Raw genomic sequence first — 13,144 nt, 5'->3', positions numbered from 1 at the left:
CATGAATGTGACAATCTACCTAACCTTTCTATGTAAATTCTTGGAACCTGCCTTAAAGCTGGAAGTTGAATGATATGACCTTAAAATCTCTTCCAGATCTTTAATTCTCTGGGTTCAGTGGCAGCTTTTATAGAAATCCCCAGCCTTAGGGGAGGGTGGTATATAAATGTAATACATAAATAAATACCTTGAAATGTTTGTATTACAACAGATTTTTCATGCCAAATTTCAGTGGCATTTTAAAAGTAATAAATATATGTGAAATAGGAATTATCCACTTCTACAGATATGTCTACAAGAATGGCATACTTCTAAAAGCAAAGGGTTTTTATCCAACCACCTGCCCCCTTGATCCCTGTCCGTCTTGGCTCCTTAAGGGGAGGGATGGACGGATAGGTGAGCAGCTCAGGGATATTGTTAACTGCTCTCTCCAGTTGGGGGAGTTTCCTGAGGTGCTGAAGGAGGCGATGGTGTGCCCTCTCCTCAAGAAGCCATCCCTGGACCCACATGACTCTGCAAGCTACCGCCCAGTAGCGCATTTAGCGTTCCTGGGTAAGGTGGTGGAAAGGGCTGCGTTCCTAGCGTTCCTGGAAGATACTTCGGCACTCAATCCATATCAGTCTGGCTTCCGCCCTGGTCATGGGGTGGAGACTGTGTTGGTCTCGTTGTTGGATGACCTCCGTCGCCAGCTTGACCGAGGTGGCTCTGCTGTGCTAGTTCTTTTAGATCTGTCGGCCGCGTTTGACGTGGTCGATCACGAGCTGCTAGCGAGCCGCCTTGCCGGTACGGGGATAAGGGGTACAGCGTTACGCTGGATACGCTCCTTCCTCCAAAACCGGACACAGAGGGTAGCCGTGGGAGAGGAAGTATCCGGCCCTTACCGGCTCCCTTGTGGGGTCCCACAGGGCTCGGTGCTCTCTCCTACATTATTTAACATCTTTATGCACCCTCTGGCTCAACTGGTACAGAGCTATGGGCTGGGTTGCCACCAGAACGCTGATGACACCCAGCTCTTTCTCCTCATGGAAGGCCACCCGGACTCCCCCCCAGATCCATTTGCCAGATGTTTGGAAGCCGTAGCTGGATGGCTCGAGCAGAGTCGCCTGAAACTCAACCCCTCCAAGACGGAGGTGCTGTGGTTGGGCCGTAGGGGAGCAGATCAGGAAGCGCGCTTACCCTTTCTGGCCGGGACGCAACTTAATATCGCGTCTCAGGCCAGGAATTTAGGGGTGACCATTGATGCCTCACTAACACTCGAGGCACAGGTTAAACAGGTAGCTAGCCGGGCATTTTTCCATCTTCGCCAGGCTCGGCTACTAGCGCCCTATCTGTCCTCCGAACACCTGGCCACAGTGATCCATGCGACGGTCACCTCTAGACTAGATTTCTGTAACTCGCTCTACACCGGCCAGCCTCTGGGCTTGATCCGGAAACTGCAACTCATCCAAAATGCGGCTGCTAGAGTCCTCACAGCTACACCATGGAGGGCTCACATCCAGCCAGTTCTGAGGCAGCTGCATTGGTTACCGGTCGCCTTCCGGATCAGGTTCAAGGTTTTGGTTTTGACATTCAAGGCCATCCGTGGTCTAGGCCCAGCATATATGAGGGACCGCCTTTTGCCCTATATCCCCCCGCAGGGCTTTATGCTCTGCGGGGGCTAACCTACTGGTCGTTCCCGGCCCCAAGGAAGCCCACCTGGCCTCGACTAGGGCCAGGGCCTTTTCGGTCCTGGCCCCAACCTGGTGGAATGAGCTCCCGGAAGAGCTGAGGGCCCTGCGGGAATTACCAGCATTCTGCAGGGCCTGTAAGACGGAGCTCTTCCGCCAGGCTTATAACTGAGGCCGGGCGGAAAGAAGATCAGCCCCCCCTCACAAACTGGCAGTAGAGAGCGTCACCCCCCTCCGTAGTTGAGGAAGCGGAGAGCAAATGAGTAGATTACGCCATCGCTGTTGCCATTACTGTAAATTATCGGTTTTTATTGTCATTTTATGGTTTTAGGGGACGGGGTTCTGTAAGCCGCCTCGCGCCTTCGGGGGGAGGCGGGGTATAAATATAAATATAATAATAATAATAATCCTGTCTGTGACCACCCCCTCCCGCAGCACCACGGAACAGGCTCTTTGCTCCTAGCAGGGCTCACCCCAGTGGTGGGGGAAGGAATGTCTGTTAAGAAGCTCCTGGTGGAGAAGGAAAGAAACCAGATCAAAGCGAGGATGCTGCAGAGGTGAATTCACTGCTGAGTTCCACTCCCCAAGCCTCAGACCTGGAGCAGCATCCAAACCTCCCTGCTAGCCTGGCACGTCAAAAGAGCTGGGCGCAGCCATGCATCCAAGTCACAGTATGAGGGGTGGCGCCAGCTAGAACACTGAGGAAGGGTGATTTGTGCACTCAGGTGGGGTAAGGGTTGGAATGAGGGGGTGGATAAAAGGGGGGCAGGCCTGAGACACGGGGTTGAATGCGGTGGAGAAAGAAATCAGACGACCAGAGAGAGCAAGAGTGAGTAGAAAGCGAGTGAGTAGAAAGTGAAATAAAAGTAAGTAGAAAGGAGGTAGGAGTGTGGAGAATGAGAGATGAAAGAAGAATGAAGGAATGGGACAGAGGGAGGAGTGGAGCAGGGGACCTTTGGAGGCCCAGAGATGGAGACCAACCCTAGCCCAGCTTCTCTTCCAAAATCACCAGAGTTGAGTGAGGAGGATTCCAAAGAAGACATCCCTTCTTCCCCCCTCATACAACACCAGGCAGAAGGGGGTGGGACTCAGAGTGGCCCCCATTGGCCAGAGGGACCCCCTGACAGCACACAAATGAAGATTGTAATCCAACAGCTAAGTGCTAGCATTTTTGTCCCAGTCAAGGAAACTGTTCATGGTATATAGCATCTGTACAATACCCATATTATATGCCTCAATGCATATATTATGCCCACAACAGATTGTAAAGAATATATCTGTGCACTCATATAAAGGTAAAGGTAAAGGTATCCCCTGTGCAAGCACCGAGTCATGTCTGACCCTTGGGGTGACGCCCTCTAGCGTTTTCATGGCAGACTCAATACGGGGTGGTTTGCCAGTGCCTTCCCCAGTCATGACCGTTTACCCCCCAGCAAGCTGGGTACTCATTTTACCGACCTCGGAAGGATGGAAGGCTGAGTCAACCTTGAGCCGACTGCTGGGATTGAACTCCCAGCCTTATGGGCAAAGCTTTCAGACGGTTGCCTTACCACTCTGCGCCACAAGAGGCTCTTGTGCACTCATATAGCAGTGTTTAAAACTGAAGCAGTCATTGCTGGACAGCTATACTGGGGAAACCATTTGCAGTGATTATGCCAATTGCACATCCTGCTTTCTTTTATCTTAGTAAATGCATGCGATAACTCAGGTTTTACTTAAGACAAAGTCTATTGTGTACTTCATTATCAAGCAGCTTGTATATTTTTGATGTACTATTACACAAATTCCAAGGCAGTTTGGCGCAATTCAGATGGATTACGTAATTTGTTTTAATCTATTATGATTAAATTCACCACTTAATAGCTTCATTCTTACTTAGTAATTAAAATTCTGTCTGAGCAGGACAAGAGTCACTCTCAAATAAAAGACGGACATTTTTTCAAATTTACAAAGCAGACCTGTGGACTCATTCATTTCCCAGAAGGTTATATCGTAGCATGAGAGGCTGCCTGCCAGGTGTACTGCTTACTTTGTATCAGGCAGATTTTACATACAGAACTCGCTTTTGTAGCCTGTGTGAAAATACAGATGCAGTCTGCTGATTAAAATGATCAAACACTAGCTTTGCCCTGACCTGGATAGCCTAGATTAGCCTGATTTCATCAGATATTGGAAGTTAATCAGGGTTAACTATGGCTAGTATTTGAATGGGAGACCACCACAGAAGGTTGCTATACAGAGCCAGGCAATGACAAAACCAACTCTGAATGCCTCTTGCCTTGATAGCCCTATAGAATTGCATAAATCAGTTGCAATTTGTTATGGCAGTAGAAGTTACCAGCAGACTTCCCTTGGGATGTATGTAAGAAGAATATTAAATCTCTTTGAACTTTTGCTTTTCCTACTGATACACACCTATTTCATTTAAATTTTAACCTGATACACGCATGATAGTTCTATTATTCAGTAGTGGCTTAAATATTGTCATTTCTGAATTTACAATTTATCAGTGAAGATGGATATTTCCAGAGGCTGCATTTTTAAATGCTGATGGAAATCTCTCCTGATGTCTGCCATTTAGCCATATGTTTATTAACAACCAATTAACCCCCCCCCAAAAAAGACAAGAAGCACCTGTAATTCATAATCCATTAAACAGTAAATACAACAAGCTTGCACACCCTCTCTAAACCTCCAAGACAAGCCACCCTCTCACTCCTCTGGGCATCTTTAAACCGCCCGTGGCGCCACGGGCGCCACGGACTATATAATTCGGTAAGGGGTCTGGAGGTGGGATTAATCCATGATGAGGAAGGGTCCGGATTGGACCCTTCCTCATGACAGACAATCAGAGGGACCAATTGGTAGGCGCGAAGCGCCTGCCGATTAGTCCCTCCGATTCCCAGCTCCAGCAACTGCGAGCCGCGCGCAGCGCGGCTCGCAGTTCCTCCTGACCTGACGTGGTGAGAGGCACGAAGCGCCTCTCACCGCGTCAGGCCACCGCCCGGGGGAGCCCCCGGCAGTCGCGCGAAGCTCGGCGGCGGCAGTCGCGAAAGAAGCTCGCCGATGACGACGAGGGACCCTCGGACCAGCCTGCCAGAAGCCCGGACCTCCGCCGCCGCCGCTGCCTGCCGCCGCACCGCCGCCTGCCGTTCCCCCGCCGCCGCCGCCGCCGCCCGGCTCTCCCCGCGCCGCCGCCGAGGGGCCGGGCCCGCTGGCCACCAGGAACAGCAGGGGCAGGAGCGGCGGCATCGGCGGACAAGCGGCGGCCGAAGGGGACGCGCAGGCGGCCGGCAGGAGCAGAAGGAGGCGGCGGCGCCGGAGGAGGAGCGAAGCCCCGGCCGCTGCCATGCCTGGCCGCGAGAGCGCCGAGAAGTGGACCCTCGGACCAGCCTGCCAGAAGCTCGCCGCCACCGCTGAAGGAGCCGCAGACCAGCACGCCGAAGACCACTGTAAGGTTCTAGCGCCCGCTGCATTCCCCTGCAGCGGGCTTGATTACTAGTCTGTTCCATAAAACGGCGAGTTCCTATTTAAAAGCAGCAGACTCTGGTGGAGACCAAGCAGGTGACCCTTAGTGGGAGAGTAGATGGACTGTAACTGACGATATTTTAGATATGCAAGTCCCAGGCTGTGAGGGGCTTAAAGTGTTAAAGACAGCACCCTGAAATGAACTAGCAACTAATACAGCTGTATTAAAATAGATAAGGTGTGTTCCTGTTGGCTAGTTCCCCATAATAATTATGTTGCTACATTCTGCACCAGTTGACGTTTCTATGTTTCCCAGAAGGCCCCACATGAAGCAATCCAACTGCAAGCTTTCATGAATTAATATGTGGCTAAGTCCTCTAACTCAGTGGTCCGCAACCTTTTTCAGGTTGCAGACCAGCGATCGCCCGGCCGTGCATGCCATGCATGCGAGTTTGCACCATGCACGGCCGCAAAGGTGCATATGAGGCACTCCGCGGCCTTGCGGAGGCCCATGCAAACGCGCATGTGTGGCCCTCTGTGGCCAAGGCGCAGGTGCAAACGTGCATGCGCGGCCCTGCGGAGGCCCATGCTAACGTGCATGTGTGGCCCTCTGTGGCTCATGCGCGGGCGCAAACATGCATGTGTGGCTCGGCTCGGCCCTGCGGAGGCCCATGCAAACACGCATGTGTGGCCCTCTGTGGCCCATGCGCGGACGCAAACGCGCATGTGCAGCCCGGCGCGGCACTGCGGAGGCAGGGAGCCGTGACCCAGTGCCAGGGCCTTCACGCTGGTTGGGGACCATCACTCTAACTGTAACAAAAGGAGAGTTAGTGAACTATATGGAGCTGGTAGAAGGCACTTTTGCTCACTATAACAATTTGTTTTTCAAACAACAATGCTGGGGACCATAAGCACTTCCAAGCTCCTCATTTGATCTGAAAAAATAACCTCCCTTCATTCAAAACAAGCAGATCTAGTTACTCCAAAAGCTTTCCCAAACAGGCTGTTATCCAAATCTGCTCCTGTGCCAAGCAAGATCATCTCCTGCTTGTAAAAACAATTTAACCTGAGACCAGGAGTAAAAAAGAGACCTTTAGACTGATGTACTTAAGGCGCCCAGTTCGGTACAATAAATCTTAGAGAAAAGAAAAAGATAGAAAGGAGACAAGCACTTAACCAGCTTGTGACTTTATTTCTGTGTCCTGGATACAGAAAATAAAGCAGGGAATTTGAGGTAAAAGTACAAGACAGAAAACAAGCATGTGTGTACATATAATAGATTTCTGTAACTCGCTTTACGCAGGCCTGCCCTTGGGCTTGATACGGAAGTTACAGCTGGTGCAAAATGTGGCTGCTAGGGACCCTAGGGTCTATATCCAGCCTGTGCTGAGGCAGCTACATTGGCTACCGGATGCTTCCTGGATCCGGGTTCAAGGTGCTTGTATTAGTCTTTAAGGCCCTGCATGGTCTGGGACCCACATACTTGAGGGACCACCTCTCGCTATATGTCCCCTCCACAGGGCTTTACGCTCTGTGGGTACAAATCTGTTGGTCATACCCAGCCCCCAGGAAGCACGTCTGGCCTTCACCAGGGCCACGGTTTTTTTCGTCCTGACCCCTACCTGGTGGAATGAGCTCCCAGAAGAGCTACAGGCCCTGCAGGAGCTTCTGGCATTCCGCAAGGCCTGCGAGACGGAGCTCTTCCGCCAGGTTTATGGTTGAGGCCAGCGCGCTAAGGAAGAGCTGAACCCCGCCCCCTGGGTTACCCTTACAGCGGATGATTGGTCAGCAACCCCTTTTTCTGCCCCCCCCATGGTTAACAGTGGGCCAGGTTAGTTTTTATGTAGTTTCCGCCACTTCTGGACATCTTGTATACTGATTTTGTGTGTGCTTTGAATAGTTGGGCATTTTAGGGGTACATTTATTGGGGTTTTTACTTATGTTGTAACCCGCCACGAGCCATTTTGGGAGTGGCAGGCCAAAAATAGGTAGATAGATAGGTAGACAGACAGACAGATAGATGATAGTGATGATTAAGAACACAGGGGCATTTCCTGCCTTATCTGAGGCCCCTTGCTAGTAATATCCACACAGACTTAAACCATCTGGAGGATAACCGATCTGGAGGTGCAAGCAAAACAAGTCTTACAAGAAGAGCAACACATTTCCAAAAGTATTGCCAACATCATTCTCTTGCCTCAAGAAAGAGACTTTACAACTCAGGTTGAACAAGATCCGGAGGAGGAGGAGGAGGAGGAGAAGAGTAGGTTCTTATATGCCGCTTTTCTCTACCTGGAGGAGGCTCAAAGCAGCTTACACTCGCCTTCCCTTTCCTGTTCCCACAACAGACACCCTGAATGAGCCCTGATATCACTGGTGGTCAGAACAGTTTTATCAGTGCTGTGGCAAGCCCAAGGTCACCCAGCTGGCTGCATGTGGAGGAGTGCAGAATCGAACCCGGCATGCCAGATTAAAAGTCCGCACCTAACCACTACACCAAACCGGCTCATGCTTCTATACTTCTGAACACACACTGTGTGTTGCTAGTTTTTCATTCCAAAAACAGCTCCTTGAACTTCAAGGGAGCTGTTCAAGGAAGGGAGGGGGTACTGACAGTAACAAGAAGCTGAAAACCCCTGTCGTGTTTTGCTCTATAAAATATTTTGCTTGTTATTTCTATGATTTAATTAATGATTTAATGTGTGGGGTGTTGTTTAAAATGATGAACACTAGAATCAGAAGGGGCATTTGATTGGGTGACATGTTATGATTGGATCGTAGTTGCACCTTAGGGGGTGGAGTTAAATGGGTTTGTAGAGAAGGTTTGTATGTAAGGGTATTTGAGAGCTGATGGGTGAACAGAGTGAATGAGGTACTGTGGAGGTTAAGAAAAATCCATTTTCTTGATGGAAGCTGTTAGCCTAGGGCAAGTGAATAAATAAAATCTTTTGTGGCTAGGTCTATTTAAGGAACTTTAAAGAACTGTACTTATATGAAACTATCCCTTTAGGAATCCTACTGAAACTATTATGCTATTTTACTTCTAAATTATCATGTATTCTAACCGGCCAGGAATTTGGGGGTGACCTTGGATGCCTCGTTGACATTAGAGGTCCGGGTCAAGAAGGTAGCTAGCCAGGCGTTTTTCCACCTTCACCGGGCAAAGCTATTAGTGCCCTACCTGTCCTATGAACATCTGGCCACCGTGATCTATGCGACAGTTATCTCCAGAATAGATTTCTGAAACTCGCTCTACGCAGGCCTGCCCTTAGGCTCGATCTGGAAGTTACAGCTGGTGAAAAATGCCGCTGCTAGGGTCCTCACTCGGACATCTTGGAGGACCCATGTTCAGTCAGTGCTGAGGCAGCTGCATTGGTTGCCAGTTGCTGCCTGGATCCGGTTTAAGGTGCTGGCTCTTACTTTCAAGGCCCTCCGCAGTCTGGGACCCAAATACCTTAAGGACCGTCTCTCGCCCTATGTCCCCACACAGGGCGTTACACTCTGTGGGGTCTCATTTGTTGGTCATTCCCGGCCCCCAGGAAGCACGCCTGGCCACAACCAGGGCCAGGGCCTTCTCGGTCCTGGCCCCCACCTGGTGGAATGAGCTCCCGGAAGAGCTGTGGGCCCCGCAGGAGCTTCCAGCATTCCGCAGGGCCTGTAAGACAGAGCTTTTCTGCCAGGTCTATGGTTGAGGTCGGCGTGCAAGAGTGCATCTGGCCCCCCTCCCTGCCTTGCCCCACTTTTGAAATCTAGCAGGGCCATTAGGTAGACTGAGGTCATCAGCCCCCATCCATCCCAAGGTTAGTGTTGGGAAGGGAATTATCCCTCACCCCTGTTTTTACCGCCGTGCTTGGATTGTTTTATGTAGTTTAATTATTGGTTTTGATAAGTTTTTATTGGGTTTTATTGTGAGCTGCCGTGAGCCCTTGGGGGAGCAGTGGGATAGAAATATAAAGATAAATAAATAAAATAAATAAATAACAGCAAAAGTGGGCAAATATCAGGATATTTAAATCTGGTGACTGGAGCAGTGAACAGACAAGACAGATGTTTCTACAAACCTGAACAATGCCTGAAATTTGCAGGGGAAAAAACCCTGAAATCTTAAAAAAATAAAAATAAAATCTAAATGTGTGAAGGTGGTGTTGGTTAAAACCCCAAAACAGCACATCATTACCATGTTACATATAAGAGGTTTCACAAAAGCAACAGAATGTTACAGCCCCATGAATACATGGCATCCACAGTACTTAAGATTCTGATCATTATTTAAATTATAGGATCCTGGCTTTAAAAAGATATGAGAACTATAGTTATTACTAAGATTTTCAGGATTTTATTATAAAGCAGGAATCAACAACCTCAGGTGTCGAATCACCACACCTGAAGGCTAAATGGTGACAGTCAAGGTCTGCTTAAAGTTTGACATATTCTGTTCCTTCTAAATTTCACGAATCCATTAAGTTCCTAACCTGATGTTAATCACAACTAAAATTATGTATAATACTTACAAAACTAACAACTGATCTATCACAAGGATTGGACTGTAACTATGGCTTTTTATTTTTTTAAAGACAAGATTTTTCCTAATGTAAGAGTAACATTGGTACAGAATATAGTTTGAATGACCTGTATCTACAAAGTTTCATTTAAATTCCTCAGGAGTATATTTGGTCAAAAAGCTACAAGTATTAAGACGGGTATGACGGTAACTTATTACTCATAGTCAATAAAACTTCTGGCAGTTATCAAGATTATCATTTTTTTATCTGAGCAAGGCAAGCTAGAATCTGCCTACATGGGTTAACTTAGCCTCCTCTATTTCAAAAGACCTTGTTCAAATGAAATTCTCTTGTCAGTTTTTGTTTCATATTGTTTTGAAGTATATTTTCAGCATGTGGAAACAGAAAACAGAAAAAGATCAGTCTTTTCTTTTTAATGAAGTATTTTAGTGCTCCATAGTACATAAATGTATACTCTGGTTTCTCTTCAGATCGTATAAATTTTTCACCTTTTACTAAAGTCCTTGTATTTTTGTTCCCCCAAAACCATATTTTCCTGCACAATTGTGCCACTTCTGTCATTTCTTAAAGCCTGAGCAAGTTGAGAAAGGCTGCTCTAAAGTATGAGCTTACTCTCAGCCAATAGCTGCTCTATCCTACACTCCTAAGCAGTTCTAGACAGGGCTGCTGTATTTTCATAGATACTGCATTAAATAATCCTGTACAGAAAGATACTAGAACAAGATCAAGTCAACACATATGAATGATATAAACAGAAAGAGTCATACTGCTCAAAGATAGACTTGTTAGGAACATAGAGCGACAAAGCCTGCTGATGGCAAATCAAAGTGGCTACGGCTAAGGGAATTCCTGCATCACCAACCTTTTGGAGTTCTTTGAGAAAGTGAATAAGCATGCAGACAGCGGTAACCCAATACAAATTAGATCCTGGACTTTCACAAGGCTTTTGACAAGATACCTCACCAAAGACTCCTGAATAAACTTAGCAGTCAGGGGATAAGAGGACAGGTTCTCATATGGATTAAAAACTGTCTAAATGACAATAAGCAACAATGAGTAGGAATCAATAATGGGTTAAGTGAGACTGCCCTAGCCATTATTACAATATAGTACTTTAAAGGGTATGTCAGTTTGTCATTTAAAAAATTCCAAACACACAATTTTGAAAGCCTAAGGAAAAACTAAACATTCTTTTTCCAGACAAGCTATATATACAATTTATATAAAAGTATATAATAAATATTTTCCTAAAGAATCATATTGTCGTTGACTGTTCACTAGAGCTAAGCAAGTGCCTTAGAAGCAATGTAATAGTAGCAATTTTAAAATTAAATTATTAAGATAAAAACAATACCATATATTCCACCACAACCATATAAAAATAACCCTACTTTTTATTGTTTTGTATTATTAACAAGCTAACAAGGTTACTGAATACTTTGTCAACGAATGTAAGCACTATTTAAGAGCTAAAGAGTCAAGACATTTTGTTCCCCAGTAAATGAGAAAAGAATAAAGACAGCCATGTACAGAAATCTACTTTTTCATGCAAATAAAGCAGTACACAAATCCATTGGTTAAAGAGGATGAGAACTCCTTTCCCATTCAATTCACTCTTTTCAATTTATTGCACTTGAAACATTTTTTTGGAAAAAGCTTCATGAACCAAGTCCAGTTCTCAAGGTCTAACAATGACATTTAGAATTTAATTAGAAAGCTGTCACTTGAACTGGCATCCGAACTTTCATGGAAACCACCAAATCCATACTAATTCAAATATCTTACAAGTCTAACAGAACGGCAATTCTTAACATTGCTAATAAAAACAGAAAATTGTCAATTTAAATAAAGTACCACATTCAGACAATTTCCAAGTAATTCTTTGGGGAGGGAAGAGTCTCCCTTAAGTGTATGTTTTGTAGGAGGACAAACTGCCAGGGTTGGCTTCATAAGGTTATAAGGGCAGGCATTTGTCCATGCTCTGAGGACTGGAAAAGGGCCCACTTACCCAACAGCACCAAAATTCTCACTTTCAACAGAGCACCCCAAAAAATCAGAGACAGCATAAGAAAATTCTCAATTTGCACAGCTCACTTCTTCCAGGTGAAGACTGACAACGGGGGGGGGGGGGGGATTTCTTTAAGGGCTCACAAAAACGCTGGGACTGGTTTTGACTACTGTATTGATTCTTACCATGCAATACAACATTCACAAGAGAGCCCACCCAGGATATTACATCAGTACAACCACAATGAAAACCACCAGCAAATTTTCATGAAGGACAAATTCATTATACTTTAGGCAGAGGTATCAGAAAATGCACTACACCTCCGGATCCTACAGCTATTTTAGGATACTTTTATGGTTGTGCCAAATAAAACATCAGATGTCTGTTAAAAGCAATCCTACTATTTGGGCAAAAAAGAGAGAGAAAACCTGAAAAGAAAAGGGGTATTCCTTTCAGGGTAAATTACAGAATCATCTTATATTGCACTATTTATTTTATGTTTTGTGCTGTTTTTATATTCTGTAATAATCTGACTTGAAATGTAGCAGGGAAGTTTGGATAGAAATAAAGTACATAAATGAATATATCAATCACTAGGATAACAAATGGTATGAAGGTATCTTTTCATGAGGTAAATCTTTAATCTACATTAGAATGTGTGTGACTGGCCTATAAACCATCATAGTTCAGGATTTCCTCTAATAAGTTATCTGCAACACAGTTGTTTAAAGGAAGGAATAAACTATGGATAGTTATTTACATTTTAATGAAGTTTGAAGAATACAATTCCAACACGCTTCTATTTGGTTTCCAGGTTACATGTACATCTGTCTAACTCTGGGTCAATTCTTTACTAATCCAAAATACATAACCAGTACAAAATCAATGAAACCAAATGAATAGAATACAGAAAGAAAAATGAAAGGTTTTTTAAAGCTGTAACTTTGAAGAGTTTCTTATGTATAATGAGACTATGTGGAAAGGGGGGGAGTATATCTGCACAAATAACACAAACCTTGCCAAAATAATGGTTGAGGAGCGAAAACAAGTCCACTTTTTTGGAATCCATACAATCTAAACATATTAAATAGCCTTTATTATTTATTTGTTAAAGAATACTTAATATGTTAAAATTGTACTGATTCTAAATAGTGAACTTAATTTTTATTTATATTTTTGCTCTTCAGTCTTTTTTGGGGTAGTCAACAGGAGTGTACACAAGGCAGTAGACAATACTTTTTAAATTTTGCTTCCTGTAAACATAACCTATTTGAAAGGCATGACGAGTAAAGCTTCCAGGACAACAGATGTTCTCAATTTGCAGAAATCAAGAATAATTCTACATTCCTGAAAGTTTCATATCATAGTTACTCTTCTATTAAAAAAAACCCATTCAGTTAAGATGGTAACTCCCTTGGGATGAATATCTGCATCCGTAATGGAGCCTTCTCTAAAGGGGAAATAAAAACAGGATTTCA

General features: G+C 45.4%; 1 protein-coding gene across 5 annotated transcripts in view; it reads right to left on the bottom strand.

Moving 5' to 3' along the window:
• Positions 1 to 13,144, bottom strand: part of APC (APC regulator of Wnt signaling pathway) — a 90,177-nt gene that overhangs the window by 72,717 nt on the left and 4,316 nt on the right. The gene's annotated exons all lie outside the window — the stretch shown is intronic.

Source organism: Paroedura picta, chromosome 7 (genome assembly GCF_049243985.1).
Source record: "Paroedura picta isolate Pp20150507F chromosome 7, Ppicta_v3.0, whole genome shotgun sequence".
Lineage (NCBI taxonomy): Eukaryota > Metazoa > Chordata > Lepidosauria > Squamata > Gekkonidae > Paroedura > Paroedura picta.
This window is presented reverse-complemented; position numbering and strand designations above follow the sequence as displayed.